General features: G+C 36.2%; 1 long non-coding RNA gene across 1 annotated transcript in view; it reads left to right on the top strand.

The window, feature by feature from the left end:
- LOC141560226 (uncharacterized) overlaps positions 1 to 12,352 on the top strand; it is a 28,874-nt gene extending 16,522 nt beyond the window's left edge. The window contains exon 2 of the long non-coding RNA XR_012487659.1: positions 10,599 to 12,352. This is a non-coding gene — a long non-coding RNA (uncharacterized LOC141560226). The remainder of the gene's footprint in view (positions 1 to 10,598) is intronic.
- The last annotated feature ends 15,413 nt before the right edge of the window (positions 12,353 to 27,765 follow it).

Below are 27,765 nucleotides of genomic sequence, written 5' to 3' on the forward strand. Positions count from 1 at the left end.
GTGTTCTTTTGCTAAAAAATAAAAAGTTCCTCCCCACATTGTAGAACATTCAAGAAAAACTTTTTTTAAAAAGTTGATGTTTTGCTACTTTGTTAAAGAAACATTTCATAATCATCTTTCTTAGAATTTCTCTCATAGTTGAGACTGTCTTTCTTTGGTAAATGTAATATTGTATCTCCTTAGTTTGTATTTTTGTCATATATAAGTTGATATACACTGTTTGATAATTTTTTATTTTTGTAGAAGTTCCCATCTTTATCTGTTTTTCATTACAACAAATTGAAAAGTTGATTTGTTTTTGCTTGTCTCTCTGTGCTAATAAAAGATAATATTGATTTCTTGAAATAAAGAAGTAATTTAACTATCTTATATGTATATATTTATTAGATTGATTATATCTAATTTCCTATTATTCCCATATTTCACTAGTAAGGTGTGACCAAGAACTAGTGGTCATCAGAAAACTGTGTGATGAGGAAAAAATTGGATTGGTAATATATCAAGAGAGCAGTAATTTTTGTTCTCTCCTGGCATCCTGGCAATATCAGATGGGCCTTCTGTGGAGGTTTTGTAGAGGAAGACTGGACAGCAGTTGGAGAATATGGATAGGCTAAAAACGGTCCAAATCTGATTGTTATGAAGGTCTAATGACCAAATAGTATCTATACTAGTTTTCATGTTTTTAGGAATTGTGTTTCATTTTTCTTAAAATAGTCCTTTAAATGTGTGACTTATAACAGATGTGAATTATATTACTTATAACTTCAGGTAGAATTAAAGGTATATAATGTTGAGTCTTTGGGTTATTTTTTAAAATCTATTTTTAAAAAAATGGCTTTGCTAGAACTTATAAAAATGAATTTTAAGTAAATAGACCAAACGAATACACTTTAATCAATAAAGATTTTGTCTTTATTTTTTGAGCTTACTACTGACAAAATACAATTTATCCTTCTAGTTTGTTGTCAGAGATTATTATTATTATTATTTTTTTTTTTTTTTTTTTTTTTTTTTGCTATGCTGCTAAGTATTCCTTCTAGGATTATTTTGGCAAAGAGAAAAATATAAACCTTCTGCTAATGGATCTTGGACAGGATATCTTTTATATTGTACATTTTAACTCTATCCTGATAACATTATTTTCATGAAAGATATCTAGTGCTCCATTAAAGCTTTTCACTAAATGAAGAAAAATCATAATTGTATTCTGTAAACTTAATTGTTGCTGTCTTATCACCAAGTCAGCAGGATACTTTATAGGTGAGTTTCAAAGGAAAGTTTCTGTAAACGTTTCTAGCTTCTCTTAAAAAAAATTTTTTTCTTACCAATTTATCCAAATGTTTTATTGTTGGCCTTTATTATCTGTGGGATAAAAGATTCCATGGCTTTACCACTTAATATATAAATATTTTTATTTCTATGATATGAATTATATTTATTATCCTAAAGTAAAACAAAACAAAATAGCAAACAAACAACAACAACAACAACAAAAACCCCTCCCTTGATCCTATTACATGTTTTTGTTTTTTTCCCCTACCAAACTTTTAGGAAAAGTAGTCTGCTCTCAGTATCTCTACCTGCTTTTCACTCAATCATTCTCTAAACTCTTGCGATCTAGTTTTAGTTGAAACTTTGGTCTTAAATGTTATGAATAGTGTTCCTGTCACTAAATTCAGTGATCTTTGTTCTGTTCTCATACTTGATCTTTGTAGTAACTAATTGGCTCATCAGAGAGAGTATTGGACTTACTTAGGAAGACCTGTGTTTGAATCCTACCTCAGACACTTAGTGACCGTGTGACTATGAACAAGTCACTTAACTTCACTCAGACTTACCTTCCCCATCTGTAAAATACCTATTTTACAAGGTTGTTATGAGGATCAAATGAGACAATATGTATAAAACACTTTTTCCCCCATGTAAAACATATTTCTCTCTTAGCCATGGTGAAAAAAAAAAAATTAGCAATAGTAAAAAGCAAGACATATTAAAAAAGTGAAAAAAAGTATACTTCATTCCGCCCTCATAGCTCATTAGTTCTCTTTCTGGAAGTAAATAGCATTTTTCATTATGGATCCTTTGAAATTGTCATCTGTCATTGGTTTGATAAGACTCGTTTAAATCAATCCAGATGATCATCTTTACAATACTGCTATTACTGAGTAAAATGTTTTTCTGCTTCTGCTCACTTCATTTTGTAAATTACTTCATATAAGTCTTTCCAGGTTTTTCTAAAAATCATCTTGCTTGTCATTTCTTATAGCACAACAGTATTCCATCACAATCATATCACAGCTTGTTCAGCCATTCCCTTGTTTTAATGGGCTTCCCTTCAATTTTTATTTATTTGCCACCACAAAAAAATTATAAAATCATTACCTATTTCCTTTTGGTGTTTTCATCTCCCTTCCTGAGATGTCAGGAGGGGCGTGATCACCTCTTTTTTGGGGTGCATCACCACCTATGTCCTAAAACAAAAAAAAAGTGGGAGATGTTGTGGGCCAGAACTCTGTACTTCAAAGAAAGACTCTTACGAGGTGCTATGTCAGTGGAATTGATAAGACATTGGTTATTTAGTTTAACATGGTGATTAATAATTCTCTAGTTCAATATGATTGATTTAATCTTACAACAAATAATGGTTCCCTAGTTATAGAATGATTGGTTTATACTTAGTATACTGTAAATGATCTAATTATAATAGAGCATATAAGCTGAGACAAACTCAGCCAGGGTCAGACTCAGAGAAGACAAAGGACTGGAGGTGGGAGCTCAAGCTCAAGCTCTTGGAGCCAAGAAGAGAGATTTACTCCATCTCACACCACCATGGTGCCTGGCCTGTCTTCCTGTTTCCCCCATTGAGACCAAGGCTGCTCTGAAGGGCTTCCAGAAAGCTAGCCGAGCCCCAAGCAAGGAGATAATAAAGAATTTGGACTTAACACCTGGCTATTCTCGTGGTAATTAATCTGCTGAAATAAGACTGCTCCAGAAAACCATCCGTAACACTACAAGTTTTCTTTATTAGCTCTGTGAGATTAAAAAAAAAAAAATGTTTTTTGATATTTCATTGGATTTTCAGGATTTCCATTTTGGTGTTAACTAGGGATTTTTATTTTGCTCTTTTTCTAGGTTTGTTTTAAAAATTGCATCCCCAATTCACTGATATGTTCTTTCTCTATTTTATTGGTACACATATTTATTGGTGCACACATTGGTGCAGATATGCTAGAACTACATTGATTGTATCACACAAATTTTGCTATGTTGCTTCATTATTATCATTTAAAAAATGAAATTATTAAATTATGAAAATGAATTCAAATATTACCCTCCTCCTCATTACTACCTATAATGTAAAAGTTTTCCTTTTATATGAGATATTTTCCACCCCATTCTTTCTTTCCCTTCTCCCATTTCATTCCTTTTTCCATAAGCAGCTCTCTCACTTTCTCTGTATAGAGTCCTTCTAACTGTCTAATGCTGCACAAGAAAAATCAGATCAAAAGGGAAAAAAAACCACAAAGAAAAAAAAACCAAGTATATAAACAACAACAATAAAAAAGGAAAAATACCATGCTTTGATCCTAAAATTAAAGCATTTGTGTCCATGGTTTTATCTCTGGATGTAGATGGCGTTTTCATAAATCTATTGAAATTGGCCTGAATCACCTCATTATTGAAAAGAGACAAGTCCATCACAGTTGATTATCAAATAATCTTATTTTAATTGTGTACAATGTTTTCTTGGTAGTGTTTACTTCATTTAGCATCAGTTCATGTAAGTCTTTCCAGGCATTTCTGAAATCATCCTGCTCATGATTTTTTATAGAACGATGACATCGTATTACATTCATATACCACAACTTATTCAGCCATTCTCCAATTTCTGGGCATCTATGCAATTTTCAGTTCCTTTCTATTACAGAAAGGGCTGCTACAAATATTTCTGCACGCATGATTCCTTTTCCGTCTTTTATTATCTTTTTGAGATACAGACACAGGTAGTACAGTTCCAAATTGCTCTACAGAATGCTTGTATCATTTCACAACTCTACCAACAATGCAATCTGATTTTTTAAGGATTCATTTTCTTCATAAGCTTTGGTATCTTTTTTCCATTTGTTCAGTTTTGCTTTTTAAGCAGTAAATTTCATAAATGAAGTTTTATACTTCTTCGTATGGCCCTCGGGGCCCTTCATAATGGGGCTCCTGGTTTTATTAATAGGATTATGTCACATTCCTCCCTTTCCACATGTTCAGTGATGGAGGTAGATGGGATTCTTCTATCTTCTGTTCTGGTTTTAGTCTTTGTTCACCACCTCTTTTGTTTCTGGAATGAACTTCTTCGATATATTTGCTTGTTGAAATCCTTCCCTTATTTCAAGGACTAGATGGGGTTCTATATCCTTCAGGTAAGTGAGGCAAAGTGAGGATGAGTGAACTGCCTGAGGTTTTGTATACTTGGTACATGTCTAAATCATGATTTGAACTCAGTTCTTTTGACTCTAGTCTCAGCTTCCTGAATATTGTCACAACCTAGCACTCTTAAGTACCTGTTCCTTCCTTTCAGTTGTTTCATGAGCCTATTTTGAGGTTTTCTTGGCAAAGATACTGGAGTGGCTTGCCATTTCCTCCTTCATTTTTAGTGCATATTGTGTTAAAATGAATTGTTATCAGAACTCTGTCTAGCATCAGAAGTCTTAATCTTAGAATCATAGATTTAAAGATGGAATTAAGAGACTTTAAGAGATCCTCTAGTTCATCCTCTTTCATGTTATAATGTGGCAAATGAGAGGCAGAGAGCTTTAGCAGCTTTCCAAATACAGATACTTAGAGTCCCAAAGCCAGCACTCTTGTCACTGTGCCAAGGTTCTAGTCCTGGCTTTGGCCCTGAATGGTCAAGTGCTGGGTATAATTTGATCTGAGTCTCAGTGATTTCATCCTGATCCCTGTCTGATTTATCTCTTAGGCCCGTTTTGAGGAAAGCACTCTATTATAAGCCCTAAAGCACTGTTTACAGAATATTTTTTTGAATGTCTAAAAGAATGACTGCATATCCCCTATGTTGTCCAGCTTCCCTAACTCTGAGAGAGCACATCTGAGGTGTTTGGGCTGCAGTATTAGGCATTTATCTTGACTTTGAGAATGTTGTAGACTATAAAGCTTATCTACTTATAGAGTTCTAAAGAGATTTTTGGTATTAACATATGACAAACATTGATGATTTAATGTTTCTTTAAGGAAACTTGAGATGTTTAAAGGGAGAGAATTAGAGAAATGGAAATGTTATTTAATAGGGATTTCCTTACGTAAATGAGATTGCCTCCTCTTTTTAAAAAAGTTATTCACATATTAAAAGACTACTACCTTACAAAATTACCTGGTTAAATATCTAAAAATCAAGCCTTTTTTTTTTTTAATGGGATGAATCACCTTTATAATCTAGGGATGAGATATTTAGTTATATATTTAAAGTAAACATTGAAAGCTTCTTCAGATTTTATTTTAAAAAATGATATTTTATGAGTGGAACAGTTGGAATTCATTTGTACATTCAGTCTTGTTTAAATTCTTAGTAGACATCAAGGTCAGAACATGACTGAATCTACTTATATCAATAAACCAACAATTTGTAAGATTTCTATTTGGCTGTTGAGATTGCAGTAGAGGTTGTGTTACTATTACACTGTTCCCTTAACTTTTCTGTTATCCTGATCTTTGATATCCTCAAAGGAAATTAAAAAAAAAAGTAGACTTCTTGAATTGCAGGAAACAAAGCAAGGATGAAGGTAGTAGAAGAGGCTTCCATGATATCCTTAAGCAATAACTCACCAATGAGGATATTACCAAGATCTAATTGACCGCTTTGGGAAATTAAACTTCATACGGCAAAGCCAAAGGCTCTTAAGTTATCAATAAGGGCAGATAGCTGCTAGTGACAGGTACTTTGATGCCTTTTATTATTATTAGCTTTTGAAAAAGCTAAAAATATGAATTGTGCATGTGTGGTTCTGCTGAGTTATGCTGATAACTTTTAAAGGTTTAAAACAATTTTAGGCCTAAAAGACAAGTGGTTGAAGTAGATTTACATAGTTTTATAATGAAATTTCTGTTTAAAGTATACTTTGTTCTCCCTCTTGCTTGTTCTTTACAAAAACTGTCATGAAATAAATTGTAATACTTTGATTCAATTTTTCAAATTGAGAGAATAAAACCCTCTTCCAAGTTAAGATTTTCTTTCTATGTTTTCTCCTTATGTTTATATTTACTTATATCTTTCCCTACATTTATACCACTAGTTTACTTTTGGGAAGCCTGTGTCACATGCTTTTTTCCCTTTTTTTTTTTTTTTTAAAAGGATCCTAATGTGAGTAACTGTGAATTCACATATTTCTTTATGATATGTGAGAAAGATCTTGTTTGAGCGCTTGGAAAATTAATAATAGAGTTGCTACAGAATAGATTAAAAAATTTGCTTCATGAACGAAATGTTTAATGTTAGGTATTGTGAAATTATTCTGAAATTTGTCTTAGCACTGTCCAAATAGGAGGTATTATTTCAATTGAACTGTGCCTCATAGTTAAAAGGTATTATAAACTAATTGGATAGGGATTGACTCTATATAGTTTGTATAAAAGCTCTAGGATTGTGAATTCTTAATTTGCAAAATAATTTTTACAAAGGAAATGTGTCAAATTGTGATTTATTTATAAATATATGCATATATGTAAATATTACACGTCTTTATATGCATATTGTGCCATATATATATATATATATACATATATATATATATGTTCTCATCAATATACTAGCTATAAAATATTGCATTTATTTGCCAGTGTTTCCCTCTGAATATTTCTCTTCACCTACACTATATTTTAATAATAAATTATGGCATATAATTTGTATCTCCAGCTACTACCTTCTTTTTTCTGTTTTTGAAGTAACACCTACTGCTGGCAAAAGAGGCTTCCCTAAGCATAAAATACTTTATCTTTGTCAGGTAGAAAATTTTGATATTAAAGGAATTGCTAATTGGCTTAACATTGTCTAGGGTTTTTGCGAATTCTTTTCCTTCTAGCATCTTTAATCTGCCTCCCTTTTTAAGTTTCTCTGGGCTTGTATTACACTGCTCATTTCTTTTCCTTCCTTTCTCCATCTCCAGTATGTCCCTGTTTGTGGGGAGGCAGTGACCTCAGGCTGGAGTAGTTCCCCATTCCTTTTGTTCTTAGACAAATACAAAAAGGGAGGGGGAACCCTTAAACATACTCTATTTTTAGTTTCCTGGATTTGTTCTCTTTGATGCTTCTGCCTTTTCTTGAAAACATACACACACATTCTCTCTCTCTGTCTGTCTCTCTCTCTGTCTCTCTCTCTGTGTGTGTCTCTCTCTCTCTGTCTCTGTCTCTCTGTCTCTGTCTCTCTCTCTCTCTCACAGAGGAGGGTTTGGTGGTATCATACCTCTTCCTTAGGGTCCAGCTTGCTTCATTTTTGTGTCGTGGCTCCTTCTGTTTATGCTTATAGTCAATGTTTTGTTTTCTGGGCTCTCCCTATTTCGCTTTGCCTCAAGGGCATGTGGGTGCTTTCTCTAGTAACCATATTTGCTGGATTTGTAGTATGGCAGTGTTCTTTTCCATTCATGCACCATGCTCTGGTTGGTCCTTCCCCAGGCCATGGCATCAACTTTTTTTCTGGTTCTTTTGCTGCCATGGATAGTTCAGAGTTCATAGGAATCCTTTTTCTCTGCTAATGCCCTCTTTGAGATGTGTAGCTGGCAGTGGAATGTCCCAGTCAGAAGGTTACTCCTGGTTTGTTGTCTTTGAGGTGGAGAATAAAATTTAGAGCTAATCACATCTCTGTGCTTTGTGTCATCTTCTGTTGTAGGTAGGCCTGATTAGCTCTGGAGAGCAGGGGGCAGCTTTCATTGAGACTTCCTAGCACATGCCTGAGCCCTCTGGGTCTCTCTTCCTGGATTAGGCAGTCCCCTTGCTGCAGATGAATGTCCAGGACTTGTTCTGGGCCCTTTCCTCTGCATCTGTGGCTCAGCCTTATGCACTTGTCCTCCATCCAGCCGCCTCCTGGGTACCTGTTGCCCTGGAGATGTCTTATCAAGCCTAAAGCCAGAATGTATTACTTTCCCCCTCAGCCTTATCCTTCTTCCATGCTCCAATTTCTCTTAAGGAGTCCAGCTTGGTGACTTCAGTATAACCTTTGACCTCCCACTGTTCCTCAGGCCATATAGCCAGTCGGGTGCTAAGATTTATTGATTCTGTCTGTCCTCCCTTGCCTCCCTCCCTTCTCTCCACTCTCACCCTGTTTTGGCTTAGGTCTTCATTGCCTTTCACCTAGACCTTTGATCAGAAAACTTGTGGCCCCTGGGACCACCAGGATCAAACGCAGATGTTTCTATTTGCCATTTAAAACCTTTTCTAACCCAGTTCCAGCCTATCTTTTTAGCCTTATATACCTTATTCTTTATGTAGTTTATGGTCAAATCAAAATCATTTCTTTTTCTCAGATGAAACTTCATCTCTCATTTTCTTGTCTTTGTATTACAAGTCTTCCAAGCTTAGAATATATTTCTTTCTCCTCTCTACAGATTAGAATTCCTGGTTTCCTTCAAAACTTAATTCAAGTAGCCCTTTCCAAAGAAAGCTTTTGCTAGTCCCTGCAGCTGCTAGTGTCCACCCTGCCATTGCTCTTCTATGTATGTGCCTCCTGACAGAATGTAAGCTTCTTAAGGGTAGGGACTGTTGCATTTTGGCCTGTCTCTTCCTTGCCTGGAAGAGTGCTTTGCAGGTAGTAGGCAGTTAATCAGTAATCGTTTATTAAGCATCTTCAGTGTGCCAAGTGCTAGGGATATAAAGAAGGGCAACTCCCCCAACCCCAATTCTTGTTCTCAAGGAGCTAACAAGAGTGTATTGGGGGGGGGGCAGGGAGTAGCATGGAAACAGCTCTATCCCAGGGAGCCCTGAATCAGGAAGACTTCAGTTCAAATTGGCCTCAGACATTTTACAGTGTGTGTGACCCTAGGCAAGTCGTCTACCTTCGTATCCTTAATTTAAAAATAGGAAATAATAGTGCCTACCTTACAAGGTTGTTGAAGTGTTAAGTTAGATGATATTTGTAAAGTGCTTAACACATAACAGTCACTTAAATGGTTATCCCCTTCCCTGAGAAATAATCAACAGAAAAAAGTTCCTAGAATTAAAGGAGGGTTAGAAAAGGTTTTCTATAGAAGGTGGAGTTTTGTCTGGGACCTGAAAGAATTCTAGCAGTTCAGGGAAGCCTGGATGCAGAGTTGAGGAGGGGGAGAGAATTCCAGGCATGAGGGAGTACCCAAAGAAATGCCTAGAGCAGAGTTGGAATGTCATGTTCAAGAACGCTGGGAGGTTAACGTTGCCATGTCCCAGAGCATATTGGGGTTTGGGAGATGTGTAGTGTTTAGGGAGATTGGGAAAATTGGGTAGGGCCAGGTTGTAAAGGGCTTTAAATGCCAACCAGGACTTTTCATTTGAGCTTGGATGAGATCGTGGCTGCTAGTCTTGTTTTGAGCAGGAGTGGAGAGTGCCAAGGTAGCACTTTGTAGGAAAATCTCTGTAGTGTCTGAGTGGAAGATGGACTGGAGTGGGGAGAGCTTAGGTCAAGCAGATTCAGCATCAGGCTGGTGTCATAGTGTAGAGGGGCTGAGACGGCTCTTGACGCTCCGGAGAGCAGAAGAGGACTATGAAAGATGTCGCTAAGGGGGAGTCAATAAATCTTTGCCACACATTAGTCATGGGGAATGAAAGATACTAAAGATTCAAGGTGGCATCTAGACTGTGAACCCGAGGACTGGAGGATGGTGCTCTCTGTGGTTATAGGGAGGGGGGAAGGGGGGAGTATTTAAGAGCAAAGATAATGTGTTTAAGATATCTACTGAACATCAAGTTCAAAATGTCAAACAGGCAATTAAAAATGAGAGAAAGTGGTGATCAGCAGAGGGGTTGAGGCTCTGTAAATAGATTTGAGATTATTAGTGTAGAAATGATTGTTGAATTCATGGTGGTGGAGTTGAGGGAGAACTCAGAAGTGGCAGTGGGGAGCAAGTAAAATTTTAACTCCATACCTGGACCAGTAAGCTGAGGGGAATGAGTGAAAATAGAGCCGCTACTGGAAAGGGGGGTTAGGGGCGTTTAGTCATCAGAGGAGAGCCAGGTTTTAGTGATTGCCAGAAGATGGTAGGAGACAAACAGGAAAAGGTTCACGGTGAAGGGAAGTTTGTCATTTATGGAGCAACCATTCCATAGGGCACAGTGGGGTGGGATTTTAGGGTGATTGGGTTCAAGGTAATGGAGAACTGGGCATTTGGGATTACTGGGTTAAGGAGTGTGATCAATAGTAAGATAATCGTTGCCAAATAGATTCAAGAGTGTTAATAACATCATGAGGAGCTCAGCCTCAGGTTTTGTCCTCAGTATAGCGAGAAAATCAAATGATGGGGCCAGTGGAGGGATCTGATGAGCAGTGTTTCTCTCTTATTTCTGCAGGTAGGCAGGGCCAGGAGATAGGCAGAAGGATCAGGAAGTAATGATGTCTCTGTCCTCATCAGGCAGGAAAGGACCCCTTGCAGATGAAGAGACCGACCCAGGGGACTTGCCTGTGGGCTCTATGATCCCGTGCTGGCAGGAAAAGACCGGATCAGGAGCCTGGCACGTGATTCGGTGGCATCTTTCTGCTCAGGCAGAAAGGGCCAGCTCAGGAGAGCAGCCCCTGCGAAGTGGTGTCTGTCTTATCTCCTGTTGGAAGGAAGCAGTCAACCAAGAGGACTGGGATGAGATGTAATGGCATCTTGCTGGCAGCAGGAGGTTGGATCAGAAGAGCCATGTGAGGCAATAGTGCCTCTCTGCTTTCCTGGAGGGAGAAAGGGTCCTCTGCAAGCGGGAAGAAGCCAGCTTCGGAGACCAGCACTCAGTGGAATGACATCTGTCTGATCTCTGGCTGCCAGGAAGAGGCCAGGGCAGGAGATAGGAATCGAATAAATGTGTGTTGATCAATTGATTGAAATGATTGAGTCTGCTAGGGCCCATCAAGGATCTTCCAGGTCTCCAAGAAACATTAATGTAAGAGAAAGGGGGAGGAGGCGCTAGGTGGCGCAGCACCAGCCCGGAAGTCAGGAGGACCCGAAATCAAATGTGGCCTCAGACACTTAACACTTCCTAGCTATGTTACCCTGGGCAAGTCACTTAACCCCAGCCTCAGGGGGAAAAATGTAAGAAAAATGTCTGTAGTTAGGAAAATCCAACCACCATAAATTCTTCAACTTTGGGTTTAATAACTGGGTGATTTTAGTGAGAGAGTCATAGGCCAGTTGCTTAGGAGCTAATCACAATGCTGGTACGCGTCAACTTTTCTTTGTCTTTGCTGGCTAAAAGAACAGAATCATTTGTGTTATTGACTTTGACTAAGGGAGTCAGTGACAGTAGATGAGAGAATTCTGATCCTGAAAGGTTGTAGCCAGATTATATTTAAGAGAGAAGTGAAAAAAATGGAGGGAAAACTAAGCCAAACTTATTCTTTCCTTTTTTATCAGAAAAATAAGAAGCCAGAAAGGAATTAGATAATTTCAGCAGCTAGACTGTTGAAACAGTAAAAGAGAGGGAGAAGAAATCCATAAATACGTCTGCCCTCCCCATGAATCTGGCATGGAACTCTATGCCGCCTAAGACTGCATTTGCCAGTTTTTGCTTCTGCATAAAGAATGTGTCAGCCTCCCCAGGTCAGAGATAGTTCCAGCTACTGAATTAATTTGATATCTTGGAGAAAATCACAAAACTCAGGATTTCTGACCTGAACAGAAAAATAAATATGATCTGAAGCATCACTGAACAGTCTTTATAAGGATGGTGCTACCCAGAGGGCAGTTGGATTAGAGATCTCACTGTAATACACAGGCTGCGCTTCCTTTGGTCATGTAATTCGATGTTATTTTTCAGTTAGAAAACAGTTTTCCAGTTTATTTAATGTGTTTCATTTTAGCCCTTTAAAGATTTTACATTGTTAATTACTTTTTATCTGCAAAGTGATCGCATGATTGCCAAGTACTAATTGATTATTATTTGTGACCCCATTATTTGCAATTACTGATGCTATTAGTTTATCAAGGCACTTAGATTAAGAAATGCATATGTAATTGTAAACACTTTTGCAATTAAGTATTCAAAGAATTTTTATGAGTTTATTTTACATGTGTTGTATAAAAAGTCTTTACTTCATAATGTAATTGCATTCCCAAAATTCATTTGTACAGTGATTGTTTGGAACTTGAAACTCAAATTTTTACCTCATTAAAACAATTATCATAAAGGCTAGTTTGGTTCTTTGAATAATCTAAACAAGTATAAACTGTTGGATAGCATTCTGGATCTGGAGTCAGAAATGCTGGCCTCTGTTCAGATGTGACACTTATTAGCTGGGCAAGTCACTTAACCTCTTTTGCCTTAATCCACTGGAGAAGAAAGTATCAAATCACTCCATTATCATTGCCAAGAAAAGCCCATGGATAGTTTTGGTAAGCTATGATCTATAGGGTCACAGAGAGTTGGACACAACTGAATAACTAAACAACAACAAGGTTTCTCATAGTGTATCTACACTGTAGAATTATAATAGATCTAATCATCCATTATAGCATTTTTTCCTTTAGGCAAATGGGTACCCGTTGTTACTGTCAAGAGCAAATCACCTGCCATCTCAGTCTGCCTTTTCCCTCTTTTAAATCTGAGGCTCTGTCTGAAGTAAAATCTGATTTGGGCATGGCAACTGGAGAGAAGATTAGGGCTCTAACAATGAGATTCATAATTTTAATTTTTCCAAGCATAGTACTCTACTTACGTATTCTTTTATCACGTGTACCTAGATCCTACTTACATATTCTTTTACCACTTGTACCTAGATCCTTATTAGGACACAGTAAGAAGGGGAAGGGGAAAGGGAAAGGGAACAAGCATTTATTTAGCTCCTTGTTCAAGGAACTGTGTAATCACTTCATACAGCAACTCTGGGAGGTAGGGGTTTTGTGGGGGAATCTGAGACAAGTTTCTTTTTTAAAAGTGATTTGCCCAGGGTTACCCATCTGCCAAGGTCTGAGGACAGATTTGAGTTCAGGTCTTTCTGACTTCAGGCTTGGCCCTCTGCCCACTGTACCAAGAACAAGGAAGGTGGGCTCCCCAGGGATAGTACAAGGGGGTATTAAAGGCAGAGTCTGCCTGCTGAAGGGGGGATGGAGCTGTTGATACCTCTTTATCCCATTCTTACCTATATTCAAAGGAGAATCTTTCCCCTTTCCCTGTTACCCTTCTTAGTGCCAGTGCTTCTTATTTTTAACTTGTGTCTTCTGATATAATAGAATCCTCTTTCATCTTGATCTTTCCTTAATAGATGTGCAGAGTAGAATTAAAAGAACTATCTTCCTTATAATAATTATTCACCAACATAAAGGTAATCTGATGGTTACTTCAGGGATTGTTGTGGATGGGGGGAAAATATGAAGAAGAGCAGGCATATGGAAAAAAATGTAGATTACCAGATCCCTACCAGATCCCTAATCATTCACCCAGATATGATGTTTGAAGTTCTGTCCACTTCAGGGAACATTTTGAACTTAGGTGAATTTAAATGTCCCAGCCCATCCTAGTTTCTTCCCCACTGTTGCCTCATTCCCTAAAAACTGTGTCCCAAAATCTGATAACATGCAACTTTTTAATCCTTAAAAATATGATGGGGTTGCCTTGTATTTAATCATTCAAATTACTGATAAGAAGGTTTAACTTATTGTAGTTAAATAACTGATTTAAATGTGCCCTAGTTTTGGTATGGTTCAGTAAGATTTCAGACAGAATACAAATCAAAGATAATATAACTTCCCCTGTAAAAACTCTGCCCTCTAGCATTGAGAAGTAGTCTGACTTCACTCTTTTTTATTACTGAAACCTCCTTTAGATATATAAACATAAAAATCTCATCTTTTACATTTCTGCTTCTTCATATTAATTTTAGCTTGAAAAGACTTCAAACATCATAAATATCTATTCCTCATTTTAGAGGTGATGAAATTAAGAGCAGTGGAATGAAGGAACAGCATCCACCAAAAGCCCCAGAGACAACTCACGTGGGATCCTCAACTTCCTCACAACAGGGACTCTACTCTCTGTGTGGGGCCATACTGCTCCCCCTAAGGGGATTGATCCTGATTGGTCAGATTTCATGTCTATTGCTGCTTCTACTATATTATCTTATTTTAGCTCATTATTACATGCCTGAACTCTTGTAATTTTCCCTCAGCAGATATTCACATCTTTTCTTCTCTTTCTAATTCATTCTTTTTTTTTTTTTTTTTTTACCTGAGGCTGGGGTTAAGTGACTTGCCCAGGGTCACACCACTAGGAAGTGTTAAGTGTCTGAGACCAGATTTGAACTTGGGTCCTCTTGAATTCAGGGCTGGTGCTCTATCCACTGCACCCCCTAGCTGCCCCCTGTAATCCATTCTTTATACTTACAACAGATTAAGCTTAAAGAATCACTTTTCCATTTTACTTCCTAGTTCAAAAACTATCAGTGATTTCCTTTGATCTCTAGGATAAAAATCAGTCTAAGTTCTTTTAGGAATTCTTGTTGGATTTATGTCCAGTCTGAAATTTTCTTTTTTTGGGGTGGGGTGGGGATGGAGATGCTGTTTACAAATAGCTTCTGATATTATTGTCTCCTGAGTTTGTGTCTTGATCTTCCCTGGCACCATACCATATTTTGGTGGCCAGGTTTTCTTTTTGTTGTTTGCTTATTGGCCTATTTCTTGACCATGGACTTAATGTCAGAGTTAGACTGCTCACCTTTAGGAGCAATGATTGCCCTGAACTTCTGTTTCTTGCTTTCACAGCTCAGTCTAGGCACTAAGTTTTTGGTGCTTTTCATGTGATATGATTTGTGGAGGGATCTGGTCATTTACAGGGATAGGGTGCCTGTTCCCTCATGACTACTACCTCCCCTCTCCATTCCAGAATTGTGATCCAGAACTGGATGATGAGCTGCAGAGCTACCATGTGGCACCTAATCCTGTGCTAGTTCAAGGCTACTTTGTAATCTCTTTTTCAAAAGGTGTCTTTCTTCCTTCCTTCCTTCCTTCCTTCCTTCCTTCCTTCCTTCCTTCCTTCCTTCCTTCCTTCCTTCCTTCCTTCCTTCCTTCCTTCCTTCCTTCCTTCCTTCCTTCCTCCCTTCCTTCCTTCCTTCCTTCCTTCCTTCCTTCCTTCCTTCCTTCCTTCCTTCCTTCCTTCCTTCCTTCCTTCCTTCCTTCCTTCCTTCCTTCCTTCCTTCCTTCCTTCCTTCCTTCCTTCCTTCCTTCCTTCCTTCCTTCCTTCCTTCCTTCCTTCCTTCCTTCCTTCCTTCCTTCCTTCCTTCCTTCCTCCCTCCCTCCCTCCCTCCCTCCCTCCCTCCCTCCCTCCCTCCCTCCCTCCCTCCCTCCCTTCCTCCCTCCCTCCCTCCCTCTCTCCCTCCCTCCTTTCCTTACTTCCTTCCTCCCTCCCTCCTCCTATTCAGTATTTTATTTTCTTCCATTTACATGTAAAAGATTTTGAACATTCATTTCTTAAAACTTTGGGTTATCTTCCCTTTTCTTTCCCCTCATTGAAAAGGAAAGCAACTTGATATTTTTAGATACATGTAATCATGCAAAACATATTTTCACATTATTCATGTTATAAAAGAAAATGCAGACCAAAAACAAGCAAAAAAGAAAGTAAAAATGTGCTTTGATCTGCATTCAGACTCCATCAGTTCTTATTTTGGAGCTGCATAGCATTTTTCATCATAAGACCTTAGGAATTGTCTTGGATCATTGTATTATTGAGAATAGCTACTTTATTTACATCCCATTTTCTCCTACTTATCCTTGTTCTCTCCCGTTTCATCCTGTCCATCCTCAAAAGTGTCATTTTTAGTCAAGTATTGTGCAGTATTGCTGTTATTGTGTACAGTACCCCAGGTTTTTCTGAGAGCATCCTGCTTGCCATTTCTTGTGGCACAATAGTATTAACATCGTGGTCATATACCATTTGCTCATCCATTTCCCTAGTGATGAGATTTGTTATTTTCGTTTTTGTCATATTAGCCCATCTGATAGGTGTGAAGTGGTACCTTAAGGTTGTTTTATTGCATTTCCCTAATAAAGAGTGATTTAGAACATTTTTTTTTTTACATGCCTATAGATAGCTTTGATTACTTTTTCTAAAAACTGTCTGTTCATATCCTTTGACCATTTATCAATTGGGGACTGGCTCCTTTTTTAAAAATAAATATATTAATATACATTTTAATATAATTAATTTATTTTATTTTTTATTATTATATATTATTTATTTTATTAATTTTAATATATTTAAATAAATATATTAGTTTTCTATGTAGTTGAAAAACTTTATCAGAGTTACTTGATGTAAAAGTTTTTATCAGTTAATTACTGTGTATTTCCCTACTTTATTTACATCCCATTTTCCCCTACTTATCCTTGTTCTCTCCCGTTTCATCCTGTCCACCCTCAAAAGTGTTTTGCTTCTCATTACTGCTTCCTCCCTCATCCAATTTGCCCTTCTTTTTATCAGTCCTCCCTCCTACCTTCACTTATCTCTTTCCTTTCTTACTTTCCTGTACAGTAAAATAGATTTCTATATCCAACTAAATGTGTGTTATTCCTTTTTTTTTTTTTTTTTAACAAATTCTGATGAGAGTTCAAGTACTGCTACCTACATTCCCCATTTCCCTCTCCACTGTAAAATCTCTTTTATGTGAGATAATTTTCCCCATTTTACACCTCCATTCTTCCTTCTTCCAATGCATTCCTCTTTCTCATCTCTTAAATTTTTTTAGATTTTTAAATTTAATTTTTTGGATTTCATATTTACCTGTCTACACACACACACACACACACACATGTATTTATACATGTATATATAATATACATATGTTTATATTACCACTACCCCTACCCCCCCACATGTAAATATGTATATATGCCCTCTAATTGCCCTAATAATGAAAAAGTTCTTAGGAATGTAAATAGTTTGACCTTATTGAATTCCCTTATCCTTTCTCTTTCCTGCTAACCTTTTTATGCTTCTCTTGAGTCTTGTATTTGAAAATCAAATTTTCTATTCAGCTCTGAGTTTTTCATTAGGAATGCTTAAAAGTTGTGTTTTTTCTCCTGAAGATTTCTGGGTAAGTGATTCTTAGTTGTAATCCTAACTCCTTTGGATCTTGTGTAATCTTTACTGTGACTCCATAATATTTGAACTGTTTCTGACTGTTGGCAATATTTTCCCTTTGACTTGAGAATTCTGAAAGTTGACTCCAATATTCCTGGGAGTTTTCATTTGAGGTTGCCTTTCAGGAAGTGTTTTGTAGCTAAGAAGAAAATTTCATTACATATCTCAATGAAAATCTCTTCTAAGACAAAGACAGAAAGATTTCTTATCTTGTTGCCTCCTCTTTTTCTTTCTTCTTAGCTTGAACCTGAGACTGTGATTGGCTCTTTCATGGAGTGGATAGACATTGAAAAGAGCTCAATTCAGTAGGTTTTCATGAAGTGCAGCCTGATTAATAGTACTTTATTAAGGGAGAGGCAAACCAATGAATTCTCTTGCAGAGGATCTTGTCTGGCTCCTCTTCATTTTCTGTGTGCTATGTACTTGATTGGGTATGGTTGAGTAGTGACCCTGTTTAGCCAAAGTTACACAAAGAAATTATTTCATTGCTATACACATTTCATTTTTAAAAGGAGGGAAAAAACCCCACCCTTTTCATGAAAGCTCTTTATTTAAAAGAAAAACCACTAATTAAATGAGTCAGTTCTGCTGTTTGTCCATGGGTTGGTCAATTTCCAACATGTGTATATTCTTTGGAAAGCATTTTAAAAATAAACGTGAACATCAAATAGCTTTAATAGGCTTTCCTTAATGTAATTGTTTTTGTTTGATCACTGCAATGCTATAAGCTTTTATCTTATCTGATGCATACAGTCATAATGAATGCAGTGATACAACTACTGTTTAAATACATCTACTGACACTACATTTGATGGGAAGACTCCATTTTGTATATTTGTGAGTATGAATGAGAAGGGAAAGTCTGCCCTGGGAATTCTTTAATGAATATGAGAGACATCCTGCCACAGGTAGTTATTAAAATGTCCCCTGAAGTCTTTTATGATGAATGAGTGTGTCTGTATCTATGACCTTCCCTCAGGCCTCTGATTTTTAAAAGGATTCTTTAATACTCCTAGCCATTCACCCACTAAAAAAAACAGCAAATGCTCCCCTTCCCCCATGTTTCTACTACTACAAATTTGTATTTATGCAGGACTTCCTTTTGGAATAACTGGAATCACTTTGTGAACAGTCCTTCATAATCTTTGTCCTTTTCTTAGGTGAGAGAAAATGGTTGAGAATTGTGCGAACTATTTGGTACCTTGTTCTAAGTAAAAAGAAAAGGGCTCAGGCATGATGGACCCTAAATTGGTAAAATGTACCTTTTGCTTGTGAAAACAAGACTATTAGAAAGGCTGAGAGTTAAAGGAATTTTCACAATTTGGTTATTGGTAGCATCCAAGAATGAGATTGTCACAGTGGGGCAGGAGGGGTGGTACAAGTAAGATCTTTGGGGATGGGAAGTTAGCTTCTCAGAAATGTTTGATTCTGGGCTGGAATTCTTTAACAGCTGTTATTTTAAATCACCTTATAAATCAGGGTCACTCAAGGACCTTGTGGCAAGTGATATTATGGCGATGTGGAGGGGGGGGGATTGTGGCATGAATAAGCTTAGTGAAAGCAATTGGGTTTGGTCCTTTCCTCATTTTAGCAATCTTACATGGTCCCAAATTGCTCTGGTGGCAGTTGTTCCTTTCCGATTAAATGTGGGCTCTGGTGATTGCAGCTTTGTGTAATCTGGCTCCTTCCCACCCTTTCAGTCTTCTAGTACAGGGTGTCTCAAAAATCTCAGGGCAGGAGCCTTGCGGGCCAGATTCTGTCTGTCACACAGGACATGACATCTCCCATCTCCTAGCTTTTGTGCTGCGTTTTACCTTCACCTTTCATCTCTTGGAATAGCTGTTTTTTTTTTTTTTGTTTTGTTTTGTTTTGTTTTGTTTTGTTTTTCACAATTTGCTTGACTCTGTCTCTTAACCTGGAATCCATGAACCTTCAAAGGTAGATAGATAGATAAACTATTTCAGTATAATTGGTTTTCTTTTCCAATCCTACATATTTTATTTCATGCATTTAAAAACAGTCTGAGGTGTTCTTATGCTTCAGTCTCCTGCTCTAAAGGTCCATGACACAGAAAATGAGTGTGTCTGTATCTAAACCCAGGACATTTATTCTATATGAACCCTTTTTACATTCTCCCCTCTGCTGATGGTATCTCTCTCCTCCCCTTCCATCCCCCACTCCCTTGGCATTCATTTTGCCTAGTCTTATTGAAGTACATGCTGTCTCCTTCATTAAAATGCAAGCTTCTCATGGGCAGGACTATTTCATTTTGGTGTTCAAGCCATTTTAGAAGCCACGGAAATGGTTGTGATGGATTGCTCTGAGAGCCCCAGGGCCTCTGGCTGCCTGTGGTCACCACTCCCAGGCTGTTCTTGATGTGATTGGGGAGGACACATCCTAGTCTTTTATCTCAGCACCTGGTCTCACATCCCTCCTTTGACATAACTGCCATAATGTTGTCAGAACTCAAGTGAAATATATGTTTAGATTTCACATACAGCATTGGAAGGTAAGCAACATTAGAGTCAGAGGGCATCAGGACAACTTTGTTGTGAGGCTTCAGAGTATGTAGAGGACACTGGTGCTGAAGATCCCTCAAAGAAACTGGATGGGCCTCCTTTTAGGACCTCAAGTTCTACCTGAGGAGAGGGAAGAGCCAGAGATAGCTCAGCAGGGAGACATGAACGCTTTTTTTCTGGGTATAAATTCAGCTTCTAATCAAGTATACTAGAAAACAGTTGTGGTTATTGGGATTTGTTTAGTAATCCTTGCCTCCAGATTTGTTCTCAGCCTTCTCCGATAGGATCACTGTTTCTCACACTGTTTTTAAGAGCTAGCTCATGAGGCTAGTTAGCTTGAGGCTTTTATACAAGAAGACTTCAAGAAATTAGCTTAGGCATGAAAGACCTTAAAGGTCATGAAATGGGAACTTGATCACTATGACACTTATTGCATTATTTTAAAGAAAATTTTGGCATATTATTAAAGATGTTGATAAATCTTTACTTTTTAGTTTCTTTATGGAAGGCATGAGACTGTAAGATAATCTAACTTGTTTCATTTTCCCAGGAGCAATGGGCCATGAAATTTTCCTTACTCTATTCTCAGTATTTAGAGTGCTTCCCAACTATCTGGTGGGTTGTGACCTTCTATTCTTTTCATACTTATACGTATTTTAAAAAGGAATATAAATATGATGATAGTTAACAAAAATAGTTAACCTTATAGCCTTATAATCTTATAGAACTATAAGGTTTGGAAAACATTTTATCCCATTTGATCTACACAATAGCCACTTGGGCTTAGTGCTGTTACTGTGACCCCATTTTTCTGAGGAGCAAATTGAAATATGAAGTTTTAAGTTGTTTGCTCACTGTCACTTTACTAGGGGGCATCGTCAGAGACTCAATTTGACTCAGATCTACAGCACTTTCTAGTACTTCACACATGCCTTTATTGCTAATTGGTTTGGGGAATTTTAGGTGCTATCACTTTGAAATAGTTGGACATAACTATAGTGTGTGTTGGGAGGTGGAATCAAGTATTGTTCTGTATTTTGGTAAATTTTATCTCCTGTTTCAATCATCCATTAATAGCTTACTGAAGAATTAGACCAGTTAACTAACTATACCTGGATTAGTTATTTGGCATTTGTGTTCAGAATCAAGCCCTGCAAACCTGGTTCTCTTTTTAAAAGTGTATTACACAAACATTTTCATATTTCTCCTATACATATTTATACTTTTGTTGGTCAGTGAAACTTAAACAGCACCTCTATTTGTCACTTTGTAGTTGAAAAACATAGTGTTAAATGGCCTGTGTGTGGCACAGAGAAGCTGTGAAATTAGGGGCCATAAATATCTCAGGTAGCTTTTGTTATGTGTCCCACAACTTTCTTAAAAACTGTTAGGGGCTTTACGCTTTAAAATTAATTTATAAGCCATTGTTTAGAATCAAAGTTCTAAGCCATAAGAGGGAACCATAAAAGGGGAATGGTTTTCCTTAGAAAATCAGGCCAAGAAGTGAATTTATCTAAATTCTGAATGAATGAGAGGTCTTTTTCCAGATTGTCTTGAGAGTATTTTTTTTAAATGAAACAATTATGTAGGTTTATTTTACATGCATGCAGACTGTAGTAGAAGGAAAAGATTAAGGGGCATGAGCAAATTAGAGAAGCAAAGACCAGTTGATCATATGCAGAGTAATACCTTTTTGCAAAGGATATCAATCATATGCAGAGTAAAACCTTTTTTATTTATCACATTCCTATCTTAAGTGAAGAAGACAGGGTCACTACTTAAGCAACAATCTCTGATGTTTTTATTAAAGAATTTTAAACATTTGATTTATAAAAATGAATTGCTTGGTTTTTTTCCTATGTAAAAAACAATTTTGGTATTTTACTTTGGTAGTAAGTAAAATGGATTTTTTTTGTTACAATTCTGTTTCCTTTTGGTTTTTCAAATTCAACACAATCTCTTGCACATAGTAGGTCCTTAATAAATGTTTAATTGGATTTTTCTGTATTTAGTTTATTAAAAATAAGTATTAAGAAGTGTTTTTTTTAAAGAACTATGAGAATATTTTTTAAAAAATAACAAAATTGGAGCTATTAAAAACTAGAAGCTAGCTATACTTTGAAATGCTGTGAACCTGTATAATTTTTCTAATGTCTAGCAAAAATAGCTTTAATATGAAATATTAAAAATAGCTATTTTACAATGATGATTTAGATATGTAATTTGTATAAATTTAAATGTATTTTAGGCTAGCAAACATTTTATCCATCAGCGTCTTATTTTCTAATTGAACCAAAGAGGAAAACTAAGTTTGTCTGCAATTCAAATTGACTTATATAGTGCACTTAAATACGTTAGGCATTTTAAATAAAAAACAATGCACTAAAAGTTTTCCCATTAAAGCTTTAAGCTTATTGATTGGCAAAGAGTTTTTTTTAAATATTCTTTTCCCCCTATTTTCCCCTATGTAGCCATCTTGAAGGTCTTCCAAATTAGATTTTAAATGCCAATTAGGAGGTTGAATATACTAAAATAAAAGCAAATACAACCAAAATGGCCTCACCTTATGGATAGTTAGGCTTTTGAGAGAAAAAGCCGAACCTTTGCTCTGAGCATGGCTTTGAGAAAGAGATTCATCTTAATGAACACATTAATTAGAACCATAACTATTTATAAGATAATTAGAAATGAGGCATGGTAAACTGGGCTTTTCCTGCAATTAATGGAGGATTAATTACTGGAGGTAATGAAGTGGATTTTTCAATGCATTAAGGTGAAGTACAGAGGAGATGTGCAAGGCTTTGTGATAGTTGCATAATTATTTCAGGCTGTTTGAGCATAGCTCATGTGAGATCGTTAATAAGCATCATTGCATCATTATGTATGCACTTAAAAAGACTTACCACCAAAATGACTGCCTAATTATTTCTAATTGGCAGGACTCTGTGTAGTCATTGAGCTGTTTGTAGCCATTTTAAGGTTCATTTAACTATCCTTGGGGCCATGTGATAGATGGAAAAAAGCTTCAACTACACGCTGGCCTTGGCTGGCGCCGTTAATCAATTTCGGTGGGCTTCAGTTTGAAATGCATTTGCTCATGCAGAGGTCAAAACCTGAAGTAGTCCGAGCAAAGTTTTGCCTTTTGAAGCCACTTGACTGTATTCATTAGCAATTAGTAAAATAATTGTGTCTGTCACTATATTTGGATTTCCATATGACTTGCTATTCTTTCATCACTGTCCCTTCTTATACCATATTAGCTTCACTGGAAACCAAATATTCTTCCAACAGACCCTTTTAGCGACTTCAGTGTAGTGGCATATGTTCCCATATACTACCTTTCTTCATTCATTTGTTAGCTTAAACAGTGCAGTACATTTCAACACAATCATCTAATTTGCTCCCGATTGATTGCTGAGTGAAAGTTTCTACCCAAGGACAACATTTTAGGGCTTTTAAGGATATCTCTAAGGAATTAGTCATTAAGCATTAAGAGAGGAAGCAAGAAGTAGTCAAATCGAATTCTGACTTTTACCAGAGTTTTGTAGTTAGGGGCATCTATATCTAGAATGTTGACAGCAAAAAACACTCTCTCTCTCTCTCTCTCTCTCTCTCTCTCTCTCTCTCTGGAGTATTTCACGGGAGTAAGATAGGTAATACTTACATTTGTTTTAAAACTCATTCTTTCATAAATATGTTAGTATCCTCTTTCTCTGTGTTAATTAATTTGGCACTGCTCAACGTCAATTTCCAATATATTTTTACTTATAATGTAATAGGCATATAGTTATTTTATCTGATGAGATCAGATTTAATGTGACATCCCATTAGGTAAGTGTCTGTGAAGGTTTTCAATAAGTACGTTGTCCTTGTTGCATATAATCATAACCATCTGTGGGATATCGTCAAGGTACATATGCCATTTGTGTAGCTTAAGAAAACAGTGGTGAAGCAAATTGTAGGCTAATAAAATAAAGGTCAGTTATTCCCTTTTGTTATGAAAAATGTGGTTCTAATCATTGACTTAATGATAAAACTTATGGTTAAAATTATTTATGTAGGATATAGTAAAGTATTGCCAATTTTATTGAAACTAAATGTGTGGTTTATTCCCTTTACATTTTCATTATTCAAAGAATTTCAGATTTAAATGTCTTGTCAAGTAAGTGCATGTTTCTCAAGCATTGACTTAATTATGATGCATTTTAGTCTGTTGTTTGAGCAGTTTAAAGCAAATTAATTTAGCTACTACAACTCTCATCCCTCAATGCAATCAATTCCTTTTCAATATAGTCAATTTTTTTGTTCAAATTTTGGTAAGTCATTTTGAAATTTAAAAATTGAAATATAAGGAAAAGAAAATATGTTGCTTATAGAATTATATCTGCTATACCAGAACATTTTATTAACTTAGGGATCATCTTAATAGACTGGATTTTCTGTCTAAATATCATGAAATAAAGGATAATTTCCACTCAATTAAAACAAAATCTAAAAAGTTTTTTTTGTTTTTACGTTAAGATAATCAGAGAGAAAATGTAATGAGCAAAGTAAAATAAAAATGAGTCTTAAAATAGGTTTGGTGATTTTAAAATAGCACAGGAATTATTTTTGTTTAATTCCAAATAATACAAATATTGCTTTAAAAATGAGACTGTGTAGTTTTTATCACAATAGTTCTATCTTAATTTTAGAATTGCACACATTTATATGCTTTGGATTTCAGATAGTTTTTAAAACATGCTTTGTAAAGTGTGATCAGATACAAAAAAGGTTATGACCATGACATTCTTTTATCACCAGTATCCAGTAGCAGCCATAATGCAGATGCCAGATTTCTAACACATCCTTATTCTAATGACTAAGTTCAGTTAAAAATATTTTTCTTTGAGGGTTTTTGAAGAATTCTATTGACATTGGCTTATAAAAGGGAATTATTTTAATATTCATTTACTGGATAGAAACAATCAAATGCTTCTGATTACATTAATAATTATTGTAGGACTAAATCAGGTTGAGAGTAATTGACAACCTCGAACCCATCAGTGAGTTAGAAATGTCTACCCCACATGTGTGAAGAATTTCTTCCCAAGGAATGGGTGGATGAGGACAGTTTGTTCCAATGGCCACAAAGGTGGTGGAAGCAGATGCTGAGCTTGATTGGACATTACAGATGTCTAACCATCCAGGACTATCTCCAGTCATCTTGACATTACTTTGGAAAAGAGAATGATACTGATGGCTTTGCACGACTGTCTCACATAAATCCAATTCATGCACGAGTCAAGACGTCATCTTATGATATCCTGGATACCTTTTGAATGAGGGACACCAAAAAATGACAGGAATGAAAATAATATTGTTGTATTCCCCACCTTGTGAATTTTGAATAATGATAGTGTATGAATCAGTGTTGTAGGGGACACTGAGAGTGACCTTGTCTATTCTCAGCTGCTGGGAATAGACAGCTAGTATCTTAAAACTATTCCCCATTTACACAGTTTTCATAGTATCAATTAAATCAACACATTCTTCTTAGTATCTAACCCCAAACCTTTCTGCCGGTTTTAAAGCTGTTCCTTTTATCCTGTCTCCAGTGAATGTAGAGTAGCTGTACAGTTTCATTTGTGATATTCCCTCATAGTTTCAAAGATTGAAATTGTCTACTGCTCAGAGATCTTTTTCTTGGGCATAAATTCAGTCCTTTTAGCCTGGCTTCATTAGGCACATTTCTCAAAACTTCAATAGGAATTAGTAAGGAACAATTGGTTTTGAATCAGCTCTAAATTTTCCAATGTTGTGCTTTCATTTTCAGGCCCTAAACTAAACATGCTATTTTAACAAAGAAAGTCTAGACTGATGTTGGGCATAAAGGGAGGATTTACTTTATAGTTTTATTAGTCACAGATAGGATATAACATGTTTTTATATATATATATATATATATATATATATATATATATATATAGAGAGAGAGAGAGAGAGAGAGAGAGAGAGAGAGAGAGAGAGAGAGAGAGAGAGAGAGAGAGAGAGAGAGAGAGAGAGAGAGAGAGAGAGAGAGAGTTAGAATAACAGTTGAATGGCTTGATTGATAACTGGAGTTGTTAATTTAACAAAAATAAAAAAAAACTAATGAACATTTGATTTATTGGGTAAGGCCTATATAGAGAGGGAACTATGGGAAGCCGACTGGAATCTTGGATTCAGTTCAGTATCTGCATAAGGAGTGTCCATATCTACAAAATCCTGATTCTTCTAAGCCCTTCTCCCTTGCCCCCTTTCCTTCGCCTCCCATTTAAAATCCAAACAAACTTTCCTACCTCTTAACTCTATGTTTCATCATCTTTCTCATTCTTATTACCCCTCTTTGCTGGCTCCTTGACTCTGGGTAAGTCACTTCTTTAGGGTTCAAGTTTACTCATTTGTAAAATAACAAGGTTTGCCTGAAGTATCTGGAAGTCTCTTAAAATCTGAGATCTTTTCTGGTGTTGTGGTTTTAAACTTGCTAAAGTGGGAAAATTACATTTGGTCAGTAGATTTTACTTTATTATATATTACTTTATGCAAATAATCATGGGATTGGTAAAGGCAATATGTCTCTTGAAATGAATATTGTTAGAATTACATGTAATATAAACTAATATTTTTATTATTAAATATTATTTTACATTTTTGTCCATTTTTAAAATTTTTCTATTTATTTGGGAATTAAGTCAGAAAAACTAAAACTAAATTCTGATTTTTTTTTCAAGGAAATATTGAATTAAGGGCCCTAATAGAATTCCTTTTCTTTTCTCCCTCTATACCATTTTACTTGGTAATCTCCTTAGCTCTCCTGGATTCAATTAATATCTGTACTGGCAAATAACAAAGTTTGCCTGAAGTATCTAGAAGTCTCCTTTCTGGTGTTATGGTTTTAAATTTGCTAAAGTGGGAAGACTACATTTGGTCAGTAGATTTTACTTTATTAGATATTATTTATGCAAATAATCATGGGATTTGTAAAGGGGATATGTCTATTGAAATGGATATTGTTAGAATTACATGTAATGCAAACTGCAATACTTTTATTATTAAATATTATTTTACATTTTTATTTATTATTCTTTTTAAATTTTCTATTTATTTGGGAATTAAGTCAGAAAAGCAAAAACTAAATTCTGATTTTTTTTTTTTTTTTTTTTTTTTTTTTTAAGGAAAGATCGAACTTAAGGACCCTGATAGAGCTCCTCTTCTCTTCTCCTTCTGTACTATTTTACTTGGTAATCTCCTGGATTCAGTTAATATCTGTGCTGGTGATTCTTAAATATACTTATTATGCTCTAATCTCTGCTAAGCTCCAGCCTAATTTTTTCGATTGCTTTTCAGATAACATCTTGAACTTGATATGTCCAAATCTCAATTCATTACCTTTCCCCCTAAACCTTTCCCTTCCCTTCTACCTTTCCCATTCCTGTAGCATCCTTCCAAACCTTTATTCTTGCAAATCAGGATCATCCTCACCTCCTTACACTTTCTTCCCCCATATCAGTCTGTTGCCAAAGCTTTTAAATTTCAGTGATCTCTCCATTTGCAACAATCTCTCAATTCCAACCTCGCTGCTGTATGTGCTCTCCTCTCTGACACTAGCAGCATGCTGATGCAACCCTTACCACTTCAAACCTGCAAAGCTCCTGATGGGTCTGTCTGCCTTAAGTCTCTTCCTACTCCAAGCTGTTCTTTCCCTCACCAAAGTTATTTTCTTAAAATGTAGATCCACCTTTGTCATCTTTCACATTACTTCCTCCCCCTCCGCCCAATAACTCCAATGCCTCCTGGATCAAATTCTGTTCTTCATTCAAAGTCCTTTATATTCTTGTTCTCTGCTACCAGTTCTAGTCAGGAAATTTTTTAAAAATCTGTTATTATTTACTCTTAAGTTTGACAAATGATGGTATTTTGAAATTTT

The sequence above is a fragment of the Sminthopsis crassicaudata genome, chromosome 3, assembly GCF_048593235.1.
Source record: "Sminthopsis crassicaudata isolate SCR6 chromosome 3, ASM4859323v1, whole genome shotgun sequence".
NCBI classification, from domain to species: Eukaryota; Metazoa; Chordata; class Mammalia; order Dasyuromorphia; family Dasyuridae; genus Sminthopsis; species Sminthopsis crassicaudata.